This window comes from Elephas maximus, chromosome 7, assembly GCF_024166365.1.
Source record: "Elephas maximus indicus isolate mEleMax1 chromosome 7, mEleMax1 primary haplotype, whole genome shotgun sequence".
Lineage (NCBI taxonomy): Eukaryota > Metazoa > Chordata > Mammalia > Proboscidea > Elephantidae > Elephas > Elephas maximus.
In genome coordinates this window covers 81,253,890-81,270,530 of record NC_064825.1, presented here as the reverse complement: position 1 = coordinate 81,270,530, position 16,641 = coordinate 81,253,890, and the positions used below count along the sequence as shown (strand labels likewise).

General features: G+C 37.6%; 1 protein-coding gene across 1 annotated transcript in view; it reads right to left on the bottom strand.

Annotated features, from left to right (window-relative positions):
• ANO3 (anoctamin 3) overlaps positions 1–16,641 on the bottom strand; it is a 320,613-nt gene that overhangs the window by 222,921 nt on the left and 81,051 nt on the right. The gene's annotated exons all lie outside the window — the stretch shown is intronic.

The following is a 16,641-nucleotide window of genomic DNA, read 5'->3' as shown; positions in this document are numbered from 1 at the left end:
TCATGTCCTCTTCACTTTCAGCAAGTAAGGTTGTGTGTGGTCTGCATAACCAAGACTGTGAATGAGTCTTCCTTCAATCCTGATGCCCAGTTCTTCTTCATATAGTCCAGCATCTTGGATTATTTGCCCAGCATACAGATCAAATAGGTATGGTGAAAGGATACAACCGTGATGCACACCTTTCCTGACTTTAAACCACCCAGTATTCCCTTGTTCTGTCTGAACAACTGCTTCTTGATCTACGTACAGGTCTCTTATGAGCACAATTAAGTGTTCTGGAATTCTCATTCTTCTCAATGTCATACATAATTTGTTATGATCCATACAGTCGAATCCCTTAGCATGGTCAATAAAACACAGGTAAACATCCTTCTGGTATTCTCTGCTTTCAGCCAGGATCCATCTGACATCAGCAATGATATCCCTGGTTCCAGGTCCTCTTCTGAATCTGGCCTGAATTTCTGGCAGTTCCCTGCAGTTCTCTGCAGCTGCTTTTGAATGATCTTCAGTGAAATTTTACTTGTGTGCGATATTAATGATATTGTTCAATAATTTCCATATTTGCTTGGATCACCTTTCTAGGGAACAGGCATAAATATGGATCCCTTCCAGTCGGCTGGCCAGGTAGCTCTCGTCCAAATTTCTTGGCATAGACAAGTGAGCACTTCCAGCACTGCATCCATTTGTTGAAACATCTCAGTTGGTATTTCATCAATTCCTGGAGCCTTGTTTTTCACAAATATCTTCAGTGCAGCTTGGACTTCTTTCTTCAGTACCATGGGTTCCTGATCATATGCTACCTTTTGAAATGGCTGAATGTTGGCCAATTCTTTTTGATATAATGACTTCTGTGTATTCCTCCACAGAGATTTTTGTTTAGTCAATATTATTATAATGATGGCTGCAATAATTAAGAGCTTTTTATGTGTCAGGCACCATGTTAGACAATTTGCACACAATATTCCTGATTATATAAAAAGTATCATTATTGTCATCTAGCTAGTGGCTGAAAACGTAGGCTCAGAGGGTTTAAGTTTTTTGAGAGCATATAAACAGTTGAACTGATATTCAAAACTGTCTTTTTATTTCTTCAAAGCTTGTGAGATTTGCACAATAACTCTCTTATCTCTCTATAAATATTCTGAATTTTAAATTATCATTTATTTTCTATGAGGAATGATCAATATTTAACTTAGAAATGTTTGTGTTTGGAGAGTATGTTAAAATTTAAGATACGTGAGGAAACATTTGATGTTTACTACAGACTCCTAGTCCTCCAATTTTCAGAATCAATCACACATGTTAAGGATCACCTACTTTACTGTTCCTTTCTTGAAAAGTTAAAAGGAGAGTAGACGACATGCGGCTATAACACTCTTGAAATCCAGGGAAGGGAGGAAGGACTGGTCAAATTTCAAATGCAAATGCAAGTGTCAAAGCATTATATAGCCAATTGTACCTTTAGTACAGAATAAAGTTACAAATAATGAGGAATATGGAAAACGACATAGTGGTGGGTTTCTTAGATTGAGCAATGAACAAATCATACAAAAGAAGTGGGGAAGGTACAAAAGCATCCAATAAGTTCTAACATGTCACTTGGAGATGATACTGGATAAAGTTTTTGAACATATTCTTGAGTGTTTTGGATTGAATAATTAAAAGGAAATATCTGTTGGAATGGAAATTTTACTAGAGTTATCAATTTATTTTAAAATAAGCTCTACTTTTATGCAACCTAGTATTTGATTGTCATACCTCCGAAGTATCTATTATTTTAACTTATGGTAACTATTGGTAACGGCGGAAGTGACAATGGAAAAATTCTCAACTCTCTGATTAAGCTAATAAGCCTTAGCACTTTTTTAAAAAAAAAAAAACAATAAATGTCTCCTTATTTGGACTACAGCTCTTCATTCACATCAGGCTTCTCCCTTACACTATAAGCTAGTTGGAGTAAAGGTCTATAGTGTATTCATCTTTACATCACATGAACCATGCATAGAACATCATACTCTGCATATTTTGCTGTATGCAAGTGACTGAACGAAAGAACAAAATAATTCTGTTCTGAGATATATCTGTATTGTTTTTCTATGTGTCAAGTTTTACAAATGGATGTCTTATTTTCCATCGAAGTTAAGAAAATTTTCTTTCTTTTACTCCAGTGAATTATAGCAATTTCAGCCAACTGATATATCGTAGAAGCAGACAAATTTTCTGCCACAGATCTAAGAATCTCAGAGCCAGAAAGACAAAGGACAGAAAGATAAATGGTTTCTAACAGTCAGTGGCATTCTGAGTGCATTGAGAGTCCATCCTCCCAGCAATGGAAATTTCGACGAATTCTGTTCTAACATTGGACTGTGCGGTTCTGCTTAGACTATGTCACACCACTACTTAAAACTGTCAATGGCTTCCCAGGGCAGCCCATTCCACATTCAGACATTTCCAGCTGTTAAAAACTTCTTCTTTCTGTAGAATAAAAATCCGTCTTCCTATGGTTCCCAGCATTGGTCCTTTTTCTGCCCTTCAGAAATTCACAAAATAAGTGCAGTCTTTCTTCCGGTGAGAGCTCTTCAAATATTTGTAGACAGCATTCACTTTCCTTTGAAACCCTTTCTTCTCTAAAGGTTTTATTTTTACAACTGGATTTTGAGATGTTGCCAAACCACAACATCTCTCCTCAATTCCTGTGAATTGATGATTTGGGTTTCAGGTCAGAATCCACTACTAACCTCTGTTCAAATTCACTATGTTATATTCTGCTCATTACACCAGCTGCTTGATAGAAGAAAGGAAGGAGATAACTTCCAGCTACTTGGGACATATTTTCTGATCCCACTCCAACTAGGTTAGGTTCCCCTGTTTATGCTCTCATCACAAACAAGCATGTAACCTAATTGTAATTAAATAATTCCACCTGTAATCATTTGTTTCTTGTCTGTCAGCCCTGCTACATGGTAAGCCCTTGGAAGGCAGGAAACATGGCTTGTTCACAATTATATTGTCAGAGGTTAACACAACAACTGGCACACAGTAGGCATTCCATAGGTCTACTAAAATACTCAAATAAACATTTGTTATGTGAATTTTGAGGAATACCTGAATACTGAATACGACCCCTTTAAGTTTTATTGCATTTATAAATGTCAAGAACATTTTTTTTCTCTTTACACTTTATCACAGGCATTCATGAAAACATCAAATGTAGCAGAGTTGAGGAAAAAAATTCTGGACCGAGATTCTAGAAGCTCCCAACCATGTAGAAAATAACTGTGGCATTTATCACCAAGACATATTTTTTTAATTACTCAACCAAATTAAAAATAACATGTATCTGCCTTGTTCCCAAGAGGCCAGTATCATTACCCTATTACTATATCACTGTGTTAGAAGCAAAAAGAAAATGACACATCACTTATAATCTCCATCCTACTCCCACTCATACACAAATATCCCTGTCATGGCACAAACAGAGATGACATAATTAGATGGAAATAATCTGATGTGGGAAAAACAGACGATATTCATCATTTCTTTAATAGTAGTTTCTACTTTGATGAAAGTGAGAGATGTCCACATTATTTCATTACAAATATATCAGTACTATAGGGTCGCTATGAGTCAGAATCGACTCGATGGCACTGGGTTTCTTTTTTTTTTAAGTTCACAATTTATATAGCAGATAATGCATTAGCATGATTCATGTAACTGTTACCTCTTGAATGTCAGGTTATTAAAGTGTATAAGGTAGAGGTGGAGCGTCAACGTTCAGTGTTATATCCTGGGGGTGGATACGACAAAGTCCATGTGCATTCCTCAAGGATTTATCAGCTGACTCCAGCCTATCTCCTTTTCTTTCTTTACCCCTCCCCCAAGAAAAACACGAACCATAGTATCTTTCATTTCAATATATCCTGTAGTTGTTAAACCTGGTTACTGTGTCAGATACTGTCATTTCTTGGGATAAATGATGACTTAGGTAAACAGTAGACCCTGAATTTTATAAGTATTCAGTACTTAAACACTTATTAGAGTGTGAGAAGTGTTATGATAGGAGAAGTGGCCAAAGCTCCTGAAGCATTTAGGAGGGGCCATGCACCCTGGCTGAGATGCTGGTGGTGGTACTCAGTAAGTGACAGCTAAGCAGGGACTTAAATAATATGTAGGAATTATCCAGATGAAAATGGAGAGGGAATAGTCTTCCAGAGAAATGTAGCATTGTGTAAAAACATCTGCAGGTGAGGGAGTGCAGTGCAAAAGTTTGGTATTGCAGGAAAATGGGGCAGAAAGCTGGAGAATGCAGTAGACAGAAGACAAAGACAGTGCTACAGAGGAAAGCAGGAACCAAATTTGAAAGGCCTGACATAGCCTGTGGAGGAGTTTAAACTTAAGGGGAATGGGGAGCCATTGCAAGCTTTTAAAGTACATAGTGAGAAGGTTCAACTTATGTTCAGCAGTATCACTCTGCTCTTGTGTGCAGAATGGATTTAAGTAGGACACAAGTAAAAGATGGCAACATGTGAATAGGTTGCTTCACTAATCCAAGGGAGAACAGGTGTGTGCATAAAGTAAGGTTGTAGCTGTGGACTAGAGAAAAGTAGAAAGACTTAAGACATTTTTAGAAAGCTAGAATTCACAGGCCATGAGGTTTTATTGGACATATTAATTTAATACTAAATATAAATGAATATCTATCAGCACTATTCTACTCTGTCCTATAAGGTCACTATAGGTCGGAATCGACTCGACGGCACTGGTTGGGTTATCAGCACTAGACTATGATTCATGAGTATAGAAGCTGAGAGGTAGCAGATACTGGTTCCAAATTAAGATAGCATGGAGTAGCCAAAGAGAAAGTGTCATTTCAGCTGTGTTTTAAAGAACGAATGTGATATTCAGAGGACAAAGGTGGACATATAGATGACAGAAGCAGTATACAAAGGCATGTTGTTGTTGTTAGGTGCTGTCGAGTCAATTCTGACTCATAGCAACCCTATGCACAATGGAACGAAACACTGCCTGGTCCTGCACCATCCTCACAATTATTGCTATGTTTGAGCCCATTGTTGCAGCCTCCATGTCAATCCATCTCGTGAAGGTCTCTTTTTCCCTGACACTTTACTTTACCAAGCATGATGTCCTTCTCCAGAGACTAATCCCTCCTGATAATATGTCCAAAGTATGTGAGACGTAGTCTCACCATCCTTGTTTCTAAGGAGAATTCAGGCTGCACTTCTTCCAAGACAGACTTGTTTGTTTTATTGGCAGTCCATGGTATATTCACACAAAGGCACAGAGGCAGATCCATTTAGCACACATTCAGGGAACTATCTGGAACATAGAAATGTGTTTTATATTTTCTGATCTATGCCCAGTGTTGGATTTTGGACTCTATTATATAACTCTGATGCATATTCTAACTCTGGTAAATATTATTCTATGGAAATTGGCTGTGATGGTTAAGAAAAAAAAGTTTTCAGCAGGGCCGAGATAGCAGAATAGTCAGACACTTCCTGTGGTCCTTCTTACAATAAAGACTCAAAAAAACAAGTGAATTGATTATATGTGACAGTCTAGGAGACCAGATAATCAAAGGCAAAGTTGAGGAATTGGACTGAGTGGCAGTGGAAGGGAGAAATGGTTCAGAAGTGGTGAAAAGTTTCCAGACCTGACCCAGTGGGAACCTGCACCCTGAAGGCCAGATTGGCTAGCATCAGTGGTGAGGCAAGCAGTGGTGCTCGAGACATGTTTTCCACTTTGGGAGAGGCTGAGCAGTGGAGAGTTAATCTGAGCCTCCACAACCAGTGAAATGTGGTGTTCAATCTGCAAAAGGTAAGTACATGCATCTAACCTAACATGTGGATTAAAAAACACCCCTTTGCGAAAAACCTCTCTCCCATTTACATGCTCCATCCCTGCTCTGCACCAGTCCAGGCTGGTTTCACCAACTGCCACATCCCCTGGGCTATAAACAGGACCTGACAAGCACCCTGAGCCATTCTCCCAACCTTAGTGAGGGAACAAATTAACAAACAGGAAAAAATAATTTTCCAGCTCCCCTAAACAAGGAACTCAGGGCAGGCATAGCTCCTTTGCCTAAGCACAGGAATAAGGAGTCCACAGACTTTGAATGCCTTTCAGGCCTGCATAGACTGGTGCGAGACCATTTCAAAAGCATAGGCCCTCACTGGCACAGTACTACACGGTATATCCTGAAGGCTAACTTTACTGTATCAGCTATATGGTGGACCGGCAGGTTTGTGACACTTGACATCCCACTGCCTATCAAGCAAGGTCTTCACCTACCCAGATCAGGGGTCCGAGGACTGATGGCTCAATTCACACCACCTAGCTACCCATGACAGGGGTCCAAGAATAAGTGGTGCTTCCCAGTCCTTAGAGCCAGCAGCACTGGGTACCCATAGTACGACTGCAAAACCCATCTTCCTACATACTCTTGGGAACAGGGGCACACTTTCCTCTCAGAAACTCGGGGGCAGCTGTCAGACCCCTTCCTTGCTCAGCACGTGACCCCCCCAAAGGCAGTCAGATACCTGTGCCTACACCGATGACCCCTGCCCATCTAGGACTGTAGGTGAGAGCCCGCACCACACACTTGGTGACCAACCTGGACACCTGAGCTGAATCGATACAAGAAAAGTAAATAGGCTCCTGAGCTCACATACCTAATAACAGATCTAACAACTTGGTGACAGGATGTTAGAGCTTCAAAGGCACCAATAATCAAACTAGCACACATGAGCAGCCTATTTGAGCATACCAAAACAAAGCAAAACAAGAAGCTAGGACACAGTAAGCAAACATAAAATAAGTAAATATAACAACTCATTGACAGCTTGGAGACAACAGTCAATATCAAATCACATAAAGAGGCAGACCACGATGGCTTCAGCAAGCTCCCAAAACAAAGAATCAAGAACTCTTCTGGAGAAAGGTAACTACCTGGAATTACCAGAGGTAGGACACAAAAGATTAATATACAGAACTCTTCAAGAGATCAGGAAGGAGATCAGACAAAATACAGAACAAGCCAAGGAACACACAGAAAAAGCAATAGAGGAACTCAAGAAGATTATAGAACAGCATAAAGGCAAATTTAATAGGCTTCAAGAATTCATAGAGAGACAGGAATCAGAAATTTGGAAGATTAACAGTGAAATTTTAGAATTAGACCATTCAATACAAAGTCACAGGAGCAGAATTGAGACAATGGAAGTCAGAATTAATGAGATTGAAGGTAAAGCACCTGACATCAACTTATTTGAGGAAAAATCAGATAAAAGACTTAAAATAAGTGAAGAACCCTAAGAATTATGTGGGACTCTATCAAGAGGCATAACCTACCAGTGACTGGAATACCAGAACAAGGGGGAGTAACAGAAAATACAGAGAGAACTGTTGAAAATTTGTTGGCAGAAAATCTCCCTGATATTGTGAAAGATATCTTTTCAAGATACTCATCAAACCCCACAAAAATAGGCCCCAAAAGAAAGTCACCAAGATATATTACCATCAAACTTGCCAAAACCAAAGATAAAGAGAGAATTTTAAGAGCAGCTAGGGATAAGCAAAAAGTCACCTACAAAGGACAGTCAAAAAAACTAAATTTGGACTACTCAGCAGAAACCATGCAGGCAAGAAGGCAATAGAATGACATATATAAGGCCTTGAAGGAAAAGAATTACCATCCAAGAATTACATATCCAGCAAAACTGTCTCTCAGATACAATGGTGAAAGGGCATTTCCAGATAAACAGATGTTTAGGGAATTTACAAAAACCAAACCAAAATTACAAGGAATTCTAAAGGGAGAACTTCTGCTTAGAAAATCAATAACATCAAATAATAACCCAAGACTAGAACACAGGACAGAGTAATCAGATATCAACCCAGCTAGGGAAATCACAAAAATAAATCAAAGCTAAAATTTTCAAAACAAGTAAACAGAGGCATCATTACATAAAAGAAGAGAACATTAATAAAAAAAGAAGGACTAAAAAATGTAGTCATAGATCCTTCATATGGAGAGGAACTCGAGGCAATATAAAGAAATAAAAGTTTGGTTTAGACTTAGTAAAATAGGAGTAAATATTAAGGGAACCACAAAGGAAACTAACAATCTTACACATCAAAATGAAAAACAAGAAAAACATGAAGACTCAGCAAATACAAAAGCAACAATAATGAAAAAGAAGAAAAGGCAATATATAAAGAAAAACAACTCAGCACAGAAAATTAAGTAGAACAAAGAGATTGTCAACAACACACACGCACACACATGCAAAGACATCAAAATGAGAGCACTAAACTCCTACCTATCAATAATTACGCTGAATGTAAATGGACTAAAGGCACCAATAAAGAGACAGAGAGAGGCAGAATGGATTAAAAAACACAGTCCTTCTATATACTGCCTACAAGAGACACATCTTAGGCTTGAAGGCACAAACAAATTAAAACTCAAAGGATGCAAAAAAATATATCAAGCAAAGAATAATCAAAAAAGAGCAGGAGTGGCAATATTAATTTCTGAAAAGAACAGACTTTAAAGTAAAATCTACCAGAAAGGATAAGGAAGTACACTATATAATGATTAATGGGTCAATACACCAGGAGGACTTAACCATAATAAATATTTATGCACCCAATGATAGGGTTTCAAAATATATAAAACAAACCCTAACAACACTGAAAAGACAGACAGCTCCACAATAATAGTAGAAGACTTTAACACACCACTTTCAGTGAAGGACAGAACATCCAGAAAGAAGCTCAATAAAGACATGGAAGATCTAAATGCCACAGTCAACCAACTTGACCTCAGAGACACACAGAACACTCCACCGAAAAGCAGCCAGGTATATTTTCTTTTCCAACACACATGGAACATTCTCCAAAATAGACCACGTATTAGTTCATAAAGCAAGCCTTGGCAGAATCCAAACCATCAAAATATTACAAAGAATCTTTTCTGACCACAAAGCCATAAAAGTAGAAATCAATAACAGAAAAAGAAAGAAAAAAAAAAAATCAAACATATGGAAACTAAACAACACCTTACTCAAAAACTACTGTGTTACAGAAGAAATTAAGGACGGAATAAAGAAACTCACAGAATCAAATAAGACTGAAAACGCATCCTATCAGAACCTTTGGGACACAGCAAAAGCGGTGCTCAGAGGTCAATTTATAGCAATAAATCCACACATCCAATATGAAGAAAGGACCAAAATCAAAACATTAAACCTTACAACTCAAACAAACAGAAACAGAGCAGAAAAAGAAGCCCTTGGGCACCAGAAGAAAGCAATAATAAAAATTACAGAGAATTAAATGAAATAGAGAATAGAAAAAAAATCAAAAAGGTTAACAAGACCAAAAGCTGGTTCTTTGAAAAGATCAACAAAATTTATAAACCATTACCCAAACTGACAAAAGAAAAACAGGAGAGGAAGCCAGTAACTGGAATAAGAAATGAGATGGGCGATATCACAACAGACCCAACTGAAATTAAAAGAATCATAACAGTATACTATGAAAAACTGTACTCTAACAAATTTGAAAACCTAGAGAAAATGCACAATCTTCTAGAAACACGCTACCTACCTAAAATAACACAAACAGAGGCAGAACAACTAAAAAAAAAACCTCAAAAAGAAGAGATTGAAAAGGTAATTAAAAAACTCACTCCCCCCCCCCCAAAAAAAAGCCCTGGCCCTGATGGCTTCACTGGAGAATTCTACCAAACATTCAGAGAAGAGTTAACAGCGCTACTACTAAAGGTATTCCAGAGTATAGAAAAGGGTGGGATACTCCAAAACTCATTCTGTGAAGCCAGCAAAACCCTGATACCAAAATCAGGCAGACACCACAAAAAAAGAAAATTGCAGACCAATATCCATCAAGAACATGTATATAAAAATTCTCAACAAAATCCTAGCGAATGTAATTCAACCACATATCAGAAAAACAATTCACCATGACCAAGTGGGATTCGTACCAGGTATGCAGGGATGGTTCAACATTAGAGAAACAATCAGTGTAATCCATCACACAAATAAAACAAAAGACAAGAACCACATGGTCTTATCAATTGATGCAGAAAAGGCATTTGACAAAGTCCAACACCCGTTTACGATAAATACTCTCAGCAAAATAGGAATAGAAGGAAAATTCCTCCACATAATAAAGGGTACTTATACAAAGCCAACAGACAACATCATCCTAAATGGCGAAGTCTGAAAGCATTTCCCTTGAGAACGGGAACCAGACAAGGATGCCCTTTATCACCACTCTTATTCAACATTGTGCTGGAGGTCTAACCAGAGCAATTAGACTACAAAAAGAAATAAAGGGCTTCCAAATTGGTAAGGAAGAAGTAAAAGTATCTCTATTTGCAGATGATATATATATATTTTATGATCTTATACACAGAAACCCCCAAAGAATCCAGAAGAAAACTACTGGAACTAATAGAAGGATTCAGCAAAGTATCAGGATACAAGATAAACATACAAAAATAAGTTGGATTCTTCTACACCAACAAAGAGAACTTTGAAGAGGAAATCACCAAATCAATACCATTTGTAATAGTTCCCAAGATGATAAAATACTTAGGAATAAATCTAACTATAGACATAACAGACCTATACAATAAATCTACAAGACACTACTGCAAGAAACTAAAAAAGACCTACGTAAGTGGAAAAACATAGCTTGCTCTTAGATAGGAAGACACAACATTGTGAAAATGTCTATTCTACCCAAAGTGATCTACAGATACAATGCAATCCCGATCCAAATTCCAATGGCATTTTTTAATGAAATGAAGGAACAAATCACCAACGTCATGTGTAAAGGGAAGAAGCCCCAGAAAAGTAAAGCATTACTGAAGAAGAAGAACAAAGTGGGAGGCCTCACACTACCTGGTTTTAGAACCTATTATACCTTCCCAGTAGTCGCAACAGCCTGGTACTGGTACAACAACAAATACATAGACCAATGGAACAGAATTGAGAATCCAGACATAAATTCATCCACCTATGAGCAGCTGATATTTGACAAAGGCCCCAAGTCAGTTAATTGGGGAAAAGAGAGACTCTTTAACAAATGGTGCTGGCATAACTGGATATCTATCTGCAAAAAAAATTTGCAAGACTTACCTCACACCATGCACAAAAACTAACTCAAAATTAATTAAAGACCCAAATATAAAATCTAAAACAATAAAGATCATAGAAAAAAAAAAAAAAAGGGACAACACTAGGAGCCCTAATACATGTCATAAATAGAATACAAAACATTACTAACGATGCACAAACACCAAAAGTGAAACTGGATAACTGGGAGCTCCTAAAAATCAAACACTTAAACCCATCAAAAGACTTCACCAAAAGAGTAAAAAGACATCCTATAGACTGGGACACTATGAGTCTGAATCGACTCAATGGCAATGGGTTTGGGTTTTTTTTTTGGTTTATAGACTGGCTACGGCAAATCTGATCAGCGTCTAATCTTGAAAACCTACAAGATACTGCAAAACTTCAACTACGAAAAGTCAAATAACCCAATTAAAACACGGGCAAAGGATATGAACAGGCACTTTGACAAAGAAGACATTCAGGCAGCTAACAGATACATGAGGAAACTCTCAGGATCATTAGCCATTAGAGAAACGCAAATCAAAACTACAATGAAATGCCATCCCACCCCAACGAGGCTAGCATTAATCCAAAAAACACAAAATAATAAATGTTGGAGAGTTTGTGGAGAGAGACTGGAACACTTATACACTGCTAGTGGGAATGTAAAATGGTACAACCACTTTGGAAATTAATTTGGCACTTCCTTAAAAAGCTAGAAATCCCACTCCTTGGAATCTATCCTAGAGAAATAAAAGTCATCACATGAATAGACATATGCACACCCATGTTCATTGCAGCACTGTTCACAATAGGAAAAAGATGGGAACAACCTCGGCGCCCATCAATGGATGAATGGATAAACAAATTATGGTGTATTCACACAATGGAATATTATGCAATGACAAAGAACAAGAGTGAATCAAAGAAACACCTCATAACATGGATGAATCTGGAAGGCATTATGCTGAGTGAAATTGGTCAGCTGCAAAAGGACACATATTTTATGAGACCGCTATTATAATAACTCAGGAAAAGGTTTAAACACAGAAGAAAACATTCTTTGATGGTTACAGGGGTGGGGAGGGAGAGAGAGGGGTATTCACTGACTAGATAGTAGACAAGAATTATCTTAAGTGAACACTCAACACAGGGGAAGTCAACACGACTGGACTAAACCAAAAGCTAAGAAGTTTCCCAAATACAACCAAAATTTTTGAGGAACAAAGTAGCAGGGGCAGGGTTCTGGGGACCACAGTTTCAGGGGACATCTAGGTCAATTGGCATAACAAAGTTTATTAAGAAAACGTTCTGCGTCCCAGTTTGGTGAGCGGTGTCTGGGGTCTTAAAAGCTAGCAATTGGGCATCTAAGATGCATCAACTGTTCCAAACCCACCTGAGCAACAGAGAATGACCACCAAAGACACAAGGAAAATATGAGCACAAGAGACTTGAAAGGGCCACATAAACCAGAGACTCCATCAGCCTGGGACCAGAAAAACAAGATGGTGCCTGGCTACCACCAATGACCACCCTGACAGGGAATACAACAGACAGTCCCTGACAGAGCAGGAGAAAAGTGGGGTGCAGACTTAATGGCCTGACTACAACTGGAGGGACCCCAGAAGACATTGCCCCAGACTCTCTGTTAGCCCCAAACTAAAACCATTCCCAAAACCAACCCTTCAGGCAAAGATTAGACTGGACTATAAGACATAAAATGATACTTATGATGAGTGTGCTTCTTAGTTCAAGTAGATAAATGAGACTAAATGGGCAACTCCTGTCTGGAGGTGAGATGAGAAGGCAGAGAGGGACAGGAGCTGGCTGAATGGGCATAGGAAATACAGGGTAGAAAGGAGGAGTGTGCTGTCACATTATAGGGATAGCAACTAGAGTCACATAACAATGTGCATATAAATTTTTCTATGACAAACTAACCTGAACGGTAAATTTTCACTTAAACACAGTAAAAAAAAAAAAAACTTTCGATCTTCTAATTCCTAGCAAATAAAATTAAAGTCTTCCTCTGTACATCATAAATAATCATAATCTTAGTAGATCACAAACTTGTAGGTAAAAATAAAGCATATTTTGTGTGAATGGAACAACTCAGAAAACTGAGATTACAGGTTAACATGTGAGAGAACATCCGTTCCCCCTGCCACACACATAAACATGACCAGAGCCATGGATTCTTGGACCTTTTGCAGTTGGTTGACTCAATGTTTTGTGTTTTATCTCCTCCAATAGTACCACCTGAAAGTGAATGACACATACCCATATGTTTAGGTATCTTGCCTATGCCGAGTGATAGGTCCATATGAACTCCTCAGGAAATTAAAAACAAAATAAAACAGAAAACAGTTGCCATCAACTCGATTCCAATTCCTGGTAACCCCATGTATGTCAGAGCAGAACGGTGCTCTACAGGGTTTTCAATGGCTGACTTTTCCAAAGTAGATTGCCAGGTGTTTCTTCTCAGGCATCTCTATTAACCATTTGCACCAACCAGGGAATATCATATGGACCCCAGACTTTTCTTTTCCTCCTATTTCAGGCTAAGGGCTAACTATACCCAACCAAGTTTTCCAAGAACTTTGTGACTCACTGAGAAAAAGTCTATCAAGAGATAAAACGGAACTCCTTACAAGAAAGTTAGAAGGTACATAGTAAGTGCTCAGTAACATATATATGTACATATATGTTTGTTTGCCAACAGGGCCCTCCCCCGTGAGGTATTTTTGTAAGCACACTATGCTAATTTTTTTAAAGCAACATGTAAAAAAATTGGCATAGTGGCACTTATGAAAATAATTCCCTAGGTGGAGGCTGAAGTTGGGAAACAAACATAGAAGGCACTAGCTATTTGCACAAAAAATATGGTACACAACAAAATACACACCAATTCAACAGTTTCTACATACACAATTCAGTGACATTGATTACATTGTTCATGTTGTGCAATCATCCTCACCCTCCTTTTGAGTTTTTACTCCCCCATTAACATAAACTTACTGCTCCCTAAGGTTCCTAACTAATATTTCTAGTTGTCACTTTGATACCATATAAATCGATCTTAAAAAAGCATAACGATCAAGGCTGACATTCTTTACTAGTTAAACTAAACTACTGTTTGGTTTTAAAGAGATTTCGGGGCATATTATTGGTTTAAAGCTTTTTTTTTTTTTCAGGTTGGGGGAGTTAAGGTTTAAAGATACAACATTTTACTGCCTTCTGTCTTCCAAGGTTTCTGAGGAGAGATTTACACTTACTTTTATTGAGGATTCCTTGTATGTGAGTAATTGCTTTTCTTTTGCTGCTTTCAGGATTTTCCTTTTATCTTTGATTTTTGAAAGCTTAAGTATAAAATGTCGCAGTGTAGATCTCATTGAATTTATCCTCCTTGGAGTCTGCGAGCTTCTTGGATTCGAAAATTGATGTCCTTTTTCAGATTTGCAGTTTTCTGCCATTAATTACTGAAATTTTCTTTCTCTTCCTCTTTCTCATCTCCTTCTGGAATTTGTATGATGTTTATTTAGTGCACATTATGGTATCCTACTTTTCTATTGGGCTATGTGCAGCAATCTTGTTTCTCTTTTTGCTCTTTAGTTCCCATAATTTTTATGACCTCATCCTCTAGCTTGGAAACCCTGGCCACGTAGTGGTTCAGTGGTACGGCTGCTAACCAAAAGGTTGGCAGTTCAAATCCACCAGGCGCTCCTTGGAAACTCTATGGGGCAGTTCTACTCTGTCCTACAGGGTCACTATGAGTAGGAATCAACTCGGCTGCAATGGGAATGGGTTTACCCTCTAGCTTACTGATTCTTCTCTCTTCTCAAAACTGTCGTTCAGTCCTTCTCATGAGTTTCTTATTTCAGTTTTTGTCTTTTCCAATTCCATATATGTTACTTTTATTTTTAAGAGAGAAAGTGATGTATATTTGAATAAAATAATGAATAAACAAATCAGAACATGAAAACAGATTGAATAACTCCCAGTTCTCATCAAATCTTGTCCAGGTGGCACTTTGTGATGAGTCTGGTCTTCCATTTTGTTAGACTCTGTTATTCATTAAGAATTATGGGTTTGCACATCTTATAAGGTCAGGTTAATGTGATAATTTTTTTTTTTTATTGCCTAATAAATTTGGAAAACCACTGCTTCCCAAGACAAGTTTACTCCCTGCCTGATTTGTAAAATAACTCTGCTGGTCTTACAACTAGAATGAATCTATATTTGATTAATTTTGAAGAAGAAAAAAGCATCTAATGAGCAATATATTACAAAGGTTAGAATTAATGTGTGGTATTTTTTATGTTTCTAGTGTGTTGGTGCTCAATAGAATCTGGCATTGCTGGAGGCAGTAGCAGCAAAAGGAATAATTTCTGTTATTTTTCAACTAATACTTTGTTTTATTTTTCTTAAGGAATTCACAGTCCAGTATTTCCAGTGTAGGAGAAGGAAGGGTCATTTATGTAAACCAATAATTACAGTAACTACCATCAATGTTGTAATGAAATCTACATGGAGAAGTATAACAGTGATTCCATAGGAAAGACATAAAAAGATGAGAAACTAAAAGGAAAACCATAAAATTCCATAGCTTGCACAGTGGAATTAAGTTTTTAAAAGTAAATTACTAATTATTGGTAAATTTGCTATTAGCTACTGGGTATTTTCAATAAAAGGTTAAGAAATGTGTGTGTGTATGCATATACGTGCATGCACATGTGTGCAATTATTATCTAAAAAAGTTATATTGATAGTAACTAATACACTACAATGTTTGTCTCATAGCAGACACTCAATAAATGTTACTTTTTCTCCCCTTAAAAGGCACTTAATGTTTTAAAACATTTTACAGAAAAGAATAATAATCCTACAAAGTGAAAAAGAGGAGAATAATTTCTTTGACTAAAAGACAATGCTTCATTTGGTAACATGTGATGCTTGGAATTCTCCTTCATCACATTTAGATGATATCATACTATTGCCCAAAACTTTACTGAGTATGTCACAAATTTTTTTTTGACATTTTATTGTACTTTAAATGAAAGTTTACAAAACAAATTAGTTTTCCATTCAATAATTCATATACAAATTGTTCTGTGACATCTGCTATAATTCCTGAAATGTGTAACTCTCCCCATTTCCACCCTGGGCTCTCCGTTTCCATTTGTCAGGTTTCCCTGCCCCTCCCCACCTTCTCATCTTTGCTTTCGGGCAAATTTTGCCTTTTGGTCTCATATAGTTGATTATTCTGTGGAGCACATTCCTCATGGGTGTTATTGTTGATTTTATAGGCCAGTCTATTATTTGGCTGAATGGTGGCCTCTGGCAGTGGCTTCAGTTCCAAGTTTGAGGAGTGTCTTGGGGAAGTAGTTTCAGGGGTTCCTCCAGTCTCTATCAGATCAGTAAGTCTGGTCTATTTTTTATGAATTTGATTTTTGTTCTACATTTTTTTACCCAT